Source organism: Beta vulgaris, chromosome 4 (genome assembly GCF_026745355.1).
Source record: "Beta vulgaris subsp. vulgaris cultivar EL10 chromosome 4, EL10.2, whole genome shotgun sequence".
Classification (NCBI taxonomy): domain Eukaryota; kingdom Viridiplantae; phylum Streptophyta; class Magnoliopsida; order Caryophyllales; family Amaranthaceae; genus Beta; species Beta vulgaris.
In genome coordinates, this window is record NC_079205.1 from 62,190,951 (window position 1) to 62,202,447 (window position 11,497).

At 32.9% G+C, this 11,497-nt stretch overlaps 1 pseudogene; it reads right to left on the reverse strand.

The window, feature by feature from the left end:
• Positions 1-4: 4 nt before the first annotated feature.
• Positions 5-7,542, reverse strand: LOC125491599 (pentatricopeptide repeat-containing protein At5g01110-like; annotated as a pseudogene).
• Between the last annotated feature and the right edge of the window lie 3,955 nt (positions 7,543-11,497).

Below are 11,497 nucleotides of genomic sequence, written 5' to 3' on the forward strand. Positions count from 1 at the left end.
CAAAGAAAGTTTTTAAAAAGGTATATTGACAGTTATCCATGGATGGCAACTTACAATGTGAATGTGTCATATAGCCTCAAATTTTCCATTTGGTCGGTAAGTCTGAATCTGATACAGTTCCATGTATTAAGACACTAAATCATTTTCTTAGCAAGTACAGCAACAGATTAATCTTAACCATCATCATTCTATTTGCAATCTAAATGATTCTTTGTATGTACGCCGACTCAGTTTGAGTATCACATATACGCCCGACTCGGTTTGAGTATCACATATACGCCCGACTCAGTTTGAGTATCACATATCACCCAGCCTGCAGACGAAATGCAGAAAATCAGATTACAGTCACTTGAGTTCTACAGTACTTAAAATATGCACATTCTCCAATTCACAACTTTGATCATCGGTATCTTTAATTACATATTAGTGAAAATTATAAAAGTTAATATCTTACAAATATACATTGAAGTGATTCTAACAATATCCACGTGATTGTTTTTCTTATATGTAAGTCACCAAATAGAGTAAAAAATATATAAAGTTGAAAATTATGTATTACTGTTGTTCCCTAGCTGTAATTCTCTTCAAACTTTAAAAATAAAACTTCTAAAAGATTTTAGAAAAGTTTAACCTTGTATATATGAATAGTAATGTGTGTATTTCTGTTTTCTAAATGTTATACAGCATGAGTATAGCTGCAAAATTAGTTTAACCAATTTCCAACTAACTTCCCTTTCAGCAAAATTACGCGGTCAAAGTTATGCAAAATCAAACAGCTTTATGGTGAGTTTGATGACAACTTGATTCCAATGACGTTGTAGAAGGGGAAAATATTAAACAGAACATAAGCAGCTCATGATTCATGACCTAATCAAAGTCACAATCAGGTTGATTGTTTAAAAGGATAATTACAAAAGGTTTGTTTAAAAGGATAATTACAAGATGATTGTTTAAAAGAATGGGCAAACCACATTCAAATGCATGGTGGTATTGTAAAGGACAAAGCATGAGAGTCAGAAACTATGATTAGAGTGTGTATTAATATATATCATGTATTTAAGAAATCTCAGAATGAAAGGTTCAAAACTGTGCTGAAAATTTTGACTGACAAAAGAAGTAACCTACTTGGCAATTAACAAATTGATCCTTCGAAAATTACTCACCATTCTGAAAAATGAGGGTAAGACTTCTCAAGTTGCTCGAAAATGCACGTAAACGACTTGGAAATGCTCTTTGTTATCTGATGCTTGTGAATGAGACGGAATTAGGAAAAAATATCATTCCATACAACTTCCAGTATTTGACCCCTGAATAATGAACAAAAAAAATTGAGAGTCAAAAAAATTACCAAGAATAACAGAGCATGACAGTTCAGGTTGAATAAAAAGATCCCAAGTTTACAGAAAGCTAAAATTTCCAATTGATAGTAAATTATGGATCGGCTGATGTATGTGCAACCCAGAGGCATACCCTCATCCAATATGTTCATATATGGCATAAAGTATGGAAGCAGCTTGTATACAGGCCAGGAATGAGCCAATAGAATTCCAAATTTGATTGGAGTGATTGAAGTATTATTAAAGGGATAAAAAGCATCACCAAGGAAAAGCACATTAACAATAAGAATTATGACTTCAGAAAAACAAATTACAGTAGCTATTTAGTTCCATATGAAGTGTATACTAGCAAAAACAGATAGATAGCTAAGCACTTTCCAATTTTTCAATTTACTCACTTCCCCTCTTGGAATTTTCTTTCTTTTAGTTCACCCATTGTCACATTTTCCTTGTCAAGACTTGAACCCACCACTTTATCTTCTCTCTCGTCGTTTTTGTCATTTGACTGGGTCCCAAAAAGTCAAGACAAAAAACTAAAAAAGATGGAGGGACTAGTGATCTATGTTTCCAAACCTATGAGTACCCGGAATTGTAGGGGTTCCAGGTAACACTTAGAAACATTGTTAGCCTTCATAATTCCTGTCTTTCAGTTACACTACTTCTGAAGTTCTGGATATCTCAGCAGTTATCAGGGGCAGTTGCAGAAAAAACTTGCCTAAAACAAAGCCATTCACTAGCTGATGGGAATAATAACTCCACATCGAAGAATAAACTCGCAAGTCACAAGTTAAGTTTGAACATGCTTCAAGCTACTTCACCACATCAGGTCTCCTACAAAACACTAGATTTGAGAGTCTTTCGTTAGGAGGAAAACGTATTCAAAAACTGGTCTTCCTAGATTTCTTTGTTTGGTTTATTAAGGATAGCAGTTCTGGCAATGATGAATTGTCTTTTTCTTGAATAAAAAAGTGCCACACTTTCCTCTCTAAGAACCTTCTTTCTTGTACTTCCATCCATCCTCTCTCTAGCTATTATATTTTCTGATCTCTCTCACTTTTCGTTTAAGGACCCAAACAAAGGAAAATTAGTTTACAAGTTTTTTTCCCTTGAAAGATATTTTTCATAGAATATCATTTTCTACTAGAATTTTGAAGCTACTTCTTTAAAGCACTTTAGCAGTTTCACTACAGAAAAAAAATCGTTCAGGTCACCTGATTTTGTACGTTATTTGCTCAAACTTCAGCTTACAAATTTCAAGAACTAAAACAGGTAAAGAAACCACAGAGCACAGCTTGCTTCACTAATCAATAACATAACTTCCTCAAATTTGTGAAGCAAGTTGGTAGATGGAAAAAATAGGTAAACTAGTAAGAAACTGCAAATGTAAAGCTGAAAGCACATGCTTAGCACAGCCACAAATAAAAAAATCCAACAGCAAACTAAGGCTCCGTTTGGTAGGGCGTAAAACGTTTTCCCGGAAAACTGTTTTCCTCTATTTTCAGTTTTACATTGTTTGGTTGGCAAAAGAGTGTAAAACCATTTTCCCTTGGGGTAAATTACTCTCCCAATGATGGAAAACCATTTTCCTTTCAAAATGAAGGGAAAACCATTTTCCTTATCTCTCTTGTACACTCCTCTCACTACCTCCTTACTTTCCCTTTCATTTTCCTTACATTTCATCATTTTTCTTACATCGAACCAAACAACGGAAAACTAATTTTGGAAATGTGTTTTCCATTGTAAATTGTTTTCCATGAAAATCATTTTACAATGAAAATGTTTTACGCCCTACCAAACGGAGCCTAAGAGGGAAAAATGACAGAGAGTGTTGATGGGCCATAACAGGCCTCCTCCAATTCTTGTTCTTCAACCCCAACCCTGAAGCCAAAGAAAAGATTGAATGTCTTTGAGTTTGGAACAGAAACAATGTTCATCGAAACACAGCATAGCCTTGTGGCTAAGCAAATGACCTTTCATATATAGAACTTTGCCTCCTTTTTCTCCTATTCTCAATAGAACTGAAAGCTATTTGACTTTGGACTCTACCATACGCTAAATTAAGCTCTCTTCACTAGCAAACAATTGTGCGTTCCAACTCCTTGTCTTCTTGTAGTTGGATCTCCAGAACTTTGGAATGTGTCAAATTATACTTAATCATTCAATCGGGGTCTATACCAATGAAAAGATATGAGCAAGGTTCTGAGTTCTGACTCCATGCCAAATGTGTGTGAACTGAAAAGATGAATTTCAGCATGGTCTAGTTTAAATTTTAACCCAATTGAGCACGTCCAGCATAAGTTTTCATAGTAGTAGGACTGCTTAAAAGACTCCATTGAGTTCGCCACCATAAAGCTCAACAGTTACACCTACTTCAAAGCTATACCTAAAAGATTCAGCTCTTCTAAAAGGAACATCAAGTCTAAAATTCAGTTGTCATCTATCTAACTGACTGGAACTTTTTTTTTATAATAGGCCTGCAGCGTAAGAAGAGTTTAAATCAACATCAACTGAAACAACCACTACATTATAGCAAAACTAAGTCAGCACAAATCCAACCCCCACTCCCCCTCCTGGTAGAAACTTTCGTACATGGTAGGAGCCTCTTCTGAAGCATTGAGGTAATGTTGATGTTGAAGTAGATGCTTTAAGCTTGATTTTACCTTCCTCTCGAATGTATGGTTATGTACAGAGACTTTAACTGAAACTCGAGTTTAAGATTCACTGGTACTATAAACTATTTAATTATCACCAAACATCATCTGTAGCAACCAAGATACCTGAAGCTTTGACAATCAGCAGAATCAGAACAAGTTCCATTGTACTTGTCTAGTTGTCTGACTCAGATATTGAGTGAGAGGGGGGACCAGAGGAAGTGAACTGATTTCCATTAGTTCTTGACAGAACCAAATCATGGAAGACTACTGAGTTTCTGAATATTTTGATGCAGGAAAAAGACGAAAGACGTGGAGTTGAAAAGAACCTCAAAGATAGCATGAGCCTCACAGAGTCCTTCATATTGGTCCAATACAGCATGAGCCTCAGAGCACCTTTACAGCAATTAGCCCTCACAAATTTCCTGCAGAAACAGAGCAGAAAGGAATATATCATGGCTTAATGGTCAAAACACTTAAAAAAACAAGATTTTACGTTAAAGCGATGAGTATAGAATAACAAAGCACGCCAGAACTGTCAAAATTCGTATATGCAACAAAAGACAAGAAGCAAATCAATTACCTCTTTTTCAAACTTCATGACTCAGGAAGAACATAAAGTTCCTATGAGTAAAGCAAATTGCAATTCACCAAGTAATCCTGCAAAAGAGCAAATGCCAGTGAGTAAGTCATCCCCAATGCAAGAATAGAATAAATGGAATATTGTAGGCAAAACAGGACCATTATTGCAGACAAATAAGATGGGATTAACCGATTAAGTACCTCTACAGTAGTATCTATCAGTGATTCACTTGAGTTACAAGTAGTCATCCCAGAGAGGCAGTAATCTAACCCAGATGTTCAACTCATTCACAAATTTATTAGAACTTATCATCTGGCACAAAACCCCTTCGAAGCATTTCATCATGAAATCTGAAGGCCTCCTTCAGGTTGTCCTGACTAACATAACCGTCAATCAGCGATGTATATGTGGATCTGTCTGGATTTACACTCTTTCTATCATCTTCTTGTATATCAAGTTTGCCTCATCCATTCTAGCTTGTCTACAAAAGCCATCTAGTATCACGTTATATGATATGACGTCAGGCAATATCCCCTTAACCTCCATTTCATTAAGCAAGACAAACACTTTGTCCATCTTCTCTTCTTTGATGTATCCTTGTATAAGAGTGTTGTACGTAACACTATCAGGAAAAGTGCCCTTTGCTGCCATCTTAGTCAGGAATTTCTCTGCCTCTGTTGCATTCCCAGATATACAATAGCCTTTAATAATTATATTACAAGTCACGGTGGTGGGCTCAATACCTTTCTCAACCATCTCATCCCAAAGCTTAAATGCCGTGTTTAGATGCCCCACACTACAATATCCATTGATGAGAGTACTGTAAGAAATGTAATTAGGGTAGATCCTCGATGAGCCATGTCACCCCATAATTCATGAGCTTTTTCCATAATACCCTCCTTGCAAAAGCCATCCATCAAAGTATTATATGTTACAATATCAGGTTTGAGGTTCCTCTGAATCATAGTCTCAAACAACACGACTGCTCTGTCCATGTCCCTAGCCTTACAATAACCATGAATAAGTGTTGTATAAGTGTAGTAATCAGGGGATATACCCCTTTGCAACATCTCATCAAGTAGCTGATCTGCCTCATTTAGCGTGCGTTCTTTGCACATGCCATTCAAAATGGAGTTGTAAGTCACCACATCCATAAGACAGCCCTTTTCAAGCATCTCATTTCGCATGCTTAAGGCCTCAGACACAACCCCGGATTTACAAAAACCATCAATTAAAATGGTATATATAACACTGTCTGGAGCCAACCCCTTGGACTTCATGTCATTGAAATGCATTAAGGCTCGGTCAAGATGTTTATTTCTTGAAAACATATTAATGAGTGAAGTATAACTAACTATATCAGGGCAACACCAAGACGTAGCATTTCATCAAATAATTGTTCCCCGTCCACAACATTATCTTTTTTGGTACACTCAATCAGTAATGCATTGTAACTATTAGTATCAGGACAAATCCCCATTTGCCACATATCACTCAACATTTGCCTAGCCCTACTATATTTTCCCGTTCTACATAAACCTTTCAATATTGCGTTATAGGTAAGCACGCCAGCTCTAAGCCCCTTACTAGACATTGAATTCATCATTTCAAGTGCCTTTTCCACATTCCCTTCCCTACAATAAGCATTGATTAATGTGTTATATGTCACATTATCAGGAAACACTCGTTTGGCTTCCATTTCTAACAAAAACGATTTAACGTCTTCTATCTTACCATCTTTACACAAGGCATTGACCATTATATTCAATGTATAAACATTCAGCTGAACTCCATTTCTAACAACTTCTTTATATATCTCCCACACCAAATCAACCCACCCAACCTTCACTAATCCACCAAGAAGACTATTACAAGCATTAATCGACACGCAAAACCCTCTACTAATCAACATCTTAAACACCTCGGCCGCTTCCCTCAACCTCTTAGCTTGCACAAAAGTCCTAACCAACAAATCAAAAACACCCAAATTAGAACCACATTGATCATAACTCCCCACCAAAGTATCAATAATTTCAACCCTAGAAACCCCGCTTTTTCGTACCATACGAAGGATCAAACCTTGAGCATCAGATGCCCTCCTACCCCTAACAAACATATGAATCATAACACAATAAGAAAGTGTTGAATGTCGAAATTTGGGGCAATTAAGCAACAAAGAATCAATAAACTTTAAACCCAGTTGCAGATTTTCACGGCATTGATACACAATTTGAGCAATATCATAAGGGTTTAATGTATGATAAATGTTGCTGGTATTGTAAAAGTAAGGGGACTTACCAAGTTTCAAATTCAGCAGGATTTTGTCGACTGTTATAGAGTTTGATACTGATGGTGGTGAAATGGGTTGCTGAGAAATTGGAGGTGACAGTGGAAGAGATGAAGAAGAGGAGAGAGATTGATGAAAATTGAGGTGGGTAGTAAGAGATGATAGAGTTGTTTTGTGAAAAAGGTGAGGAATTAGGCGTTGAGTTGCCATTTCTATGGAAACTGGTTTTAGTTGCCTGATAAACGTTAAGGTTATACATGCGAAAATGAGGAGGGTGAGTACTGAGTTAGTGACTACAGCCTTGGGTTAACGAGCTGAACCGAGACCGAGCTTGGAGTTATTTGGCTCGACTAATCGAGTTTGGGGTTATTTGGCTCGACTATTTGATACTTGCATTTGAACTTTAATATGAGTCGAATATTGTGCTTTTTCAAGCTTCGATTTTCATATTTATTTCAATGCCTGGATGGTGGACCAGAGACCACCTTCCTCTACGTGGTCTTACCCAAAACACATCATTTTAAATATAAAATGCAAATTTCAACTCTAGGAAATTAATTAATTAAAAAAAAATGGTAAACTCCTAAAAATCCGGCTTATAACTCCCGACTTACGCTGCTCCATGAGTTGAAAAAAAAAAACTGAAAATGGTAAACTCCTAAAAAATGTAGAATTTGTTGCTGGACTCCCTGCAATTTTGATCGTTAAACTTCTGTTTTTCATAATCAATAATGGGTATGAAGGAATAGATAAATAGTAGCGTTTATTATCTTACTGGTATATGCAAACTCTCATTTGCAGATTCTCTCTCATTTGATATCACATAATTTTTTTTGAAAAACAAAAAATATAAACTACTATTATTTATTATTTTTTGTTTTGAAACATTGATATCTTTTATTTTAGTTTGACGTATTATTGACACAAATTTAAGAGGTACTGGTTAACTCACTTTGCCAAAAAAAACATCAATAATGGTTGATTGTGAATTTCGAGATGATTCGGATTGTCGTTTTATAGCTTCGGATGACATTAACAATGACGAAGATATATTGGATGGAATCGACATAAAAGGAGAATGTTTCTTAAGTCTTATATGCACATATTCTTTTATAATCAGTTTGATGTTCTTCGTTTAATATCTTCATGTTCTTTTTATGTTTTTATTCATTGTTATAGTTTTTTTTTATAATTAAATGTTTCTCAATTTGTATATTCAGATGTTTTTTATAATCAATGTGGTGTTCTGTGTTTGATACTTTTATGTTCTTTTATATTAAAACATTTTTCTGAGTTTTAATAGTTTTTTGTTTCTCAAGTTGTATATGCACATGTTTCTTCATAATCAGATGGTGTTCTTTGTTTTATACCTTCATATTCTTTTTATGTTAATTTCATTTTTATGATTTTATATAGTTTTTTTCTCAACTCTTATATGTATTTGATCTTTTATAATTCGTATGGTGTTCTTTGTTTGATACTTTTTTGTTGCTTTTATGTTTCAACTCATTTTTGTGATTTATAATAATAAATTGTTCCTCAAGTATTATACACACATGTTCTTTTTATTATCAACATGATGTTCTTTTATGGTTTTATTCAATTTTTTCTAGTTTTTTGTTTTTAACATATTATATGCACATGTTCTTGTATAAATAAATTTGTGTTTTTTGTTTTACACATTCATGTTCTATTTATGATATTATATGCACATTCTCTAAAAACTATCATATATAATATCATGTAAAAACAATAGGAACAATATCATCATATATTCATATCTTATATCAATTAAAAATCAAATTTAGTATATCGAAAATAAAAATCATATTTAAAAAATGGAAGCAATGGGATGTATAAATATGAATAGCCTCTCCTTTAAATAAATTATTGTACTGGAAGAATTTTCACTCTAGCTCTTGAATGATTTGAAAAGTAGTAGCCAAATAGGAGAAAAAATAAAGATTAGAAGTAAAAAAAAAGGAAAGATAGAATTGTGATGCTATGTATGTGCTTTAGATAAATATTAATAAGTTTATTGAATCTCTATCCACATTTGGCGGCACCATTCAATATTTTACTCACATTTTAACTAAACTTCCTTCTTTTCAGCCATTTGTGCGTTTCATTAACAATTTTAGTCGTTTAATATGAGGAGCATGATGCTCTTGGTGGTCTCGCCTCCACCTACAAATTTGCGTATTTAACTTGCTTTAAAATTCAATTTGAGTTTCAAAATTAATGCTTTAATCTAATCAAATTAGATGTGATCTAGTTCCTTTTAGCTTCTCATTAATGTGAACATTTTACTTTTAGAGATTAACTTAGCATACATAAAATAAAAGAGTTTAAGGAAATCTTTGGAGTATGTTCGCAAGTTTTTTCAAATCGTAACTCGAATAGTTCAAGAGTCAGCTAAACTTATTAACGCCCTAATGATGACTAATAATATAAAATAATTGGAGGTTAATAGGTGATTATGGATCGACTAATTCGAACTTTTATTATTTTATCTAACAAGTTGTTTATAGTTGAGGCGACAAGCTTTTGGCTGCATTTTTTAGCCCATTTCCATTATTATTAAGTAATTTATGCACGCGATGCATGCCTCACTTTTTTATATTATAATTTATAATTTTTTTTGGGAATAATCAAAGGTAGAATTTGAACATTATACATGTTTTTTGGGCTAGCTAATTTTGTTGATTAAGCCTATATCACTTAACCAAACCCGTCTTTTATTATTTAATTTATTTATACTTTCTTTAGGATTTTTAAAATTAAAATTGATGAGCGATAAAAGAATGTTACGCAGATTTATTAAGGATTTCTTATATTTTTATCAACAAAGTATTTTGTTTAAGTTAAATCATTTCACTTTGTTAATTGATTATATATATCTTCCTTTTTGATTTACTACTTGATTGTGTGTTGATTGATATAATTTTCTTTGTTAATTTTTTTATGCTATATTTGAGTTTGATTTTCTTCATCTTTTTTTGGGTAGAGTAATTGATTTACTAAGGGGTAATTAAGTAAATTTATTGAGGGACGATCTTCTATAGTTGATCATTAGACAGAGTTCTTTTTTATTACCTTTAGTGACGATCACGAACTCTTTAAGTAAAATTTTTTTGGTTGAGTTTCAGTTCACTTTTAATTTTGGTGCGTCGACAACTTTATGTATTTATATACAAATGGACATGTTTTTTTTAATCTAAAATTATTTTGATAGTGATGTAAATTATTAAGGTTCTTTTGTAGATGTTATTATCTTTTTAAATTAAAGGTGAATGATTTTTAACTGTTCAATACCGTCACTGTAAAATTTGATCGATGATTTAATAATTTATTTTCAGAGACTTTAGTATAGTTCTTTAACAATTATAAATGTTAATAAACCATATTGTTTGAACTTTGTAAATATGAAATATTATGTTATCACGATATATTGCTAAATTTTTTTTGGTTGAAGATTGTTGACCCTTAAGTTTTGAAGATGACCTAACCACAAAAGACATAGTATATTTTATTTTTGTTGTTGCAAGGTAATTCATGCTCGAGCTAAGAGAATACTTGATTGAAGATTAAAGCGGAGAATTAATCAAGATCGAAGTAAAGATGTTCGAGAGATGAATAATCAAGCATGGAATGAAGATTATAATACATTGGGATATTTATTAATCTTCTTGTTAAGGTTGAGTAAAAGCTTTATTAAGTTCGTGGTGAATTCTCAAAGGAACTTGGTTCTGTTCCCATGAAAGGAACAGACCTGGCACTATAGGAACAAGGCTAAGGAACAAGACTTAAAAATTAGGGAACAAGACTTAAAACTAATTTAGGAACTTCTAAGTGACTAATATTGTGCGCCTAAGTTATTGGTGTCCCAATATAGTTGTTAGATTTTTAGGGATATTTTGACTAAGATCCATTATTTTAGGAAGTTAGTTTAAGTTTGTTAGGAAAATTTTGAAAAGATTTTCTGATTTTAAATTAACTGATTTTCAAATATTATCTTTTTAAAATATATATTTATCTTTTATATTTTATTTAAAAGATTTAGTTTTCGAAAAATTATTTTTCGGTTTTTAAAATGTTTCGGATTTTTAAAATTAAAACTGTTTTCCGGTTTTATAAAAGATTTTGAAAAAGATATTTTTCCTAAAAACTAGCTAAAGTATTTTATTTATTTATTTCCTAAAATCTAGATTACACGCCAAGGTTTACTGCTACACGTTTTATGTAGTTAGTGGATTTAGTGGCTTAAGTTAATTATCCTCCAAGTATTTAATTTAATTAAATAAGTTTAATTATTCTCCAAGTTTTGCAAAAACCACGTAATATGTCTGCTTCTATGAAGTGAAGTATGGATTAGTGGATGCTTTACATGACATGGAATAATTAATTTAATTTAATTAATTAATTAAACATCATGGAGAACATGTATAATGGTCTAAGTTAGTGGGAACATGTCTTGTCTTAATTGTCTATAAATAGGCGCCTAATTCATTTGAGCAAAATTGTGTCTGACTTAGTTAATTTGTCCTAAGTTATCTAAAGTGTCAGTGCCTTTTCCTTAAGAGAATTCATACTTACATTAATCGAGTTTATTACTCTTCCATTATTTTACAAAGTGTAT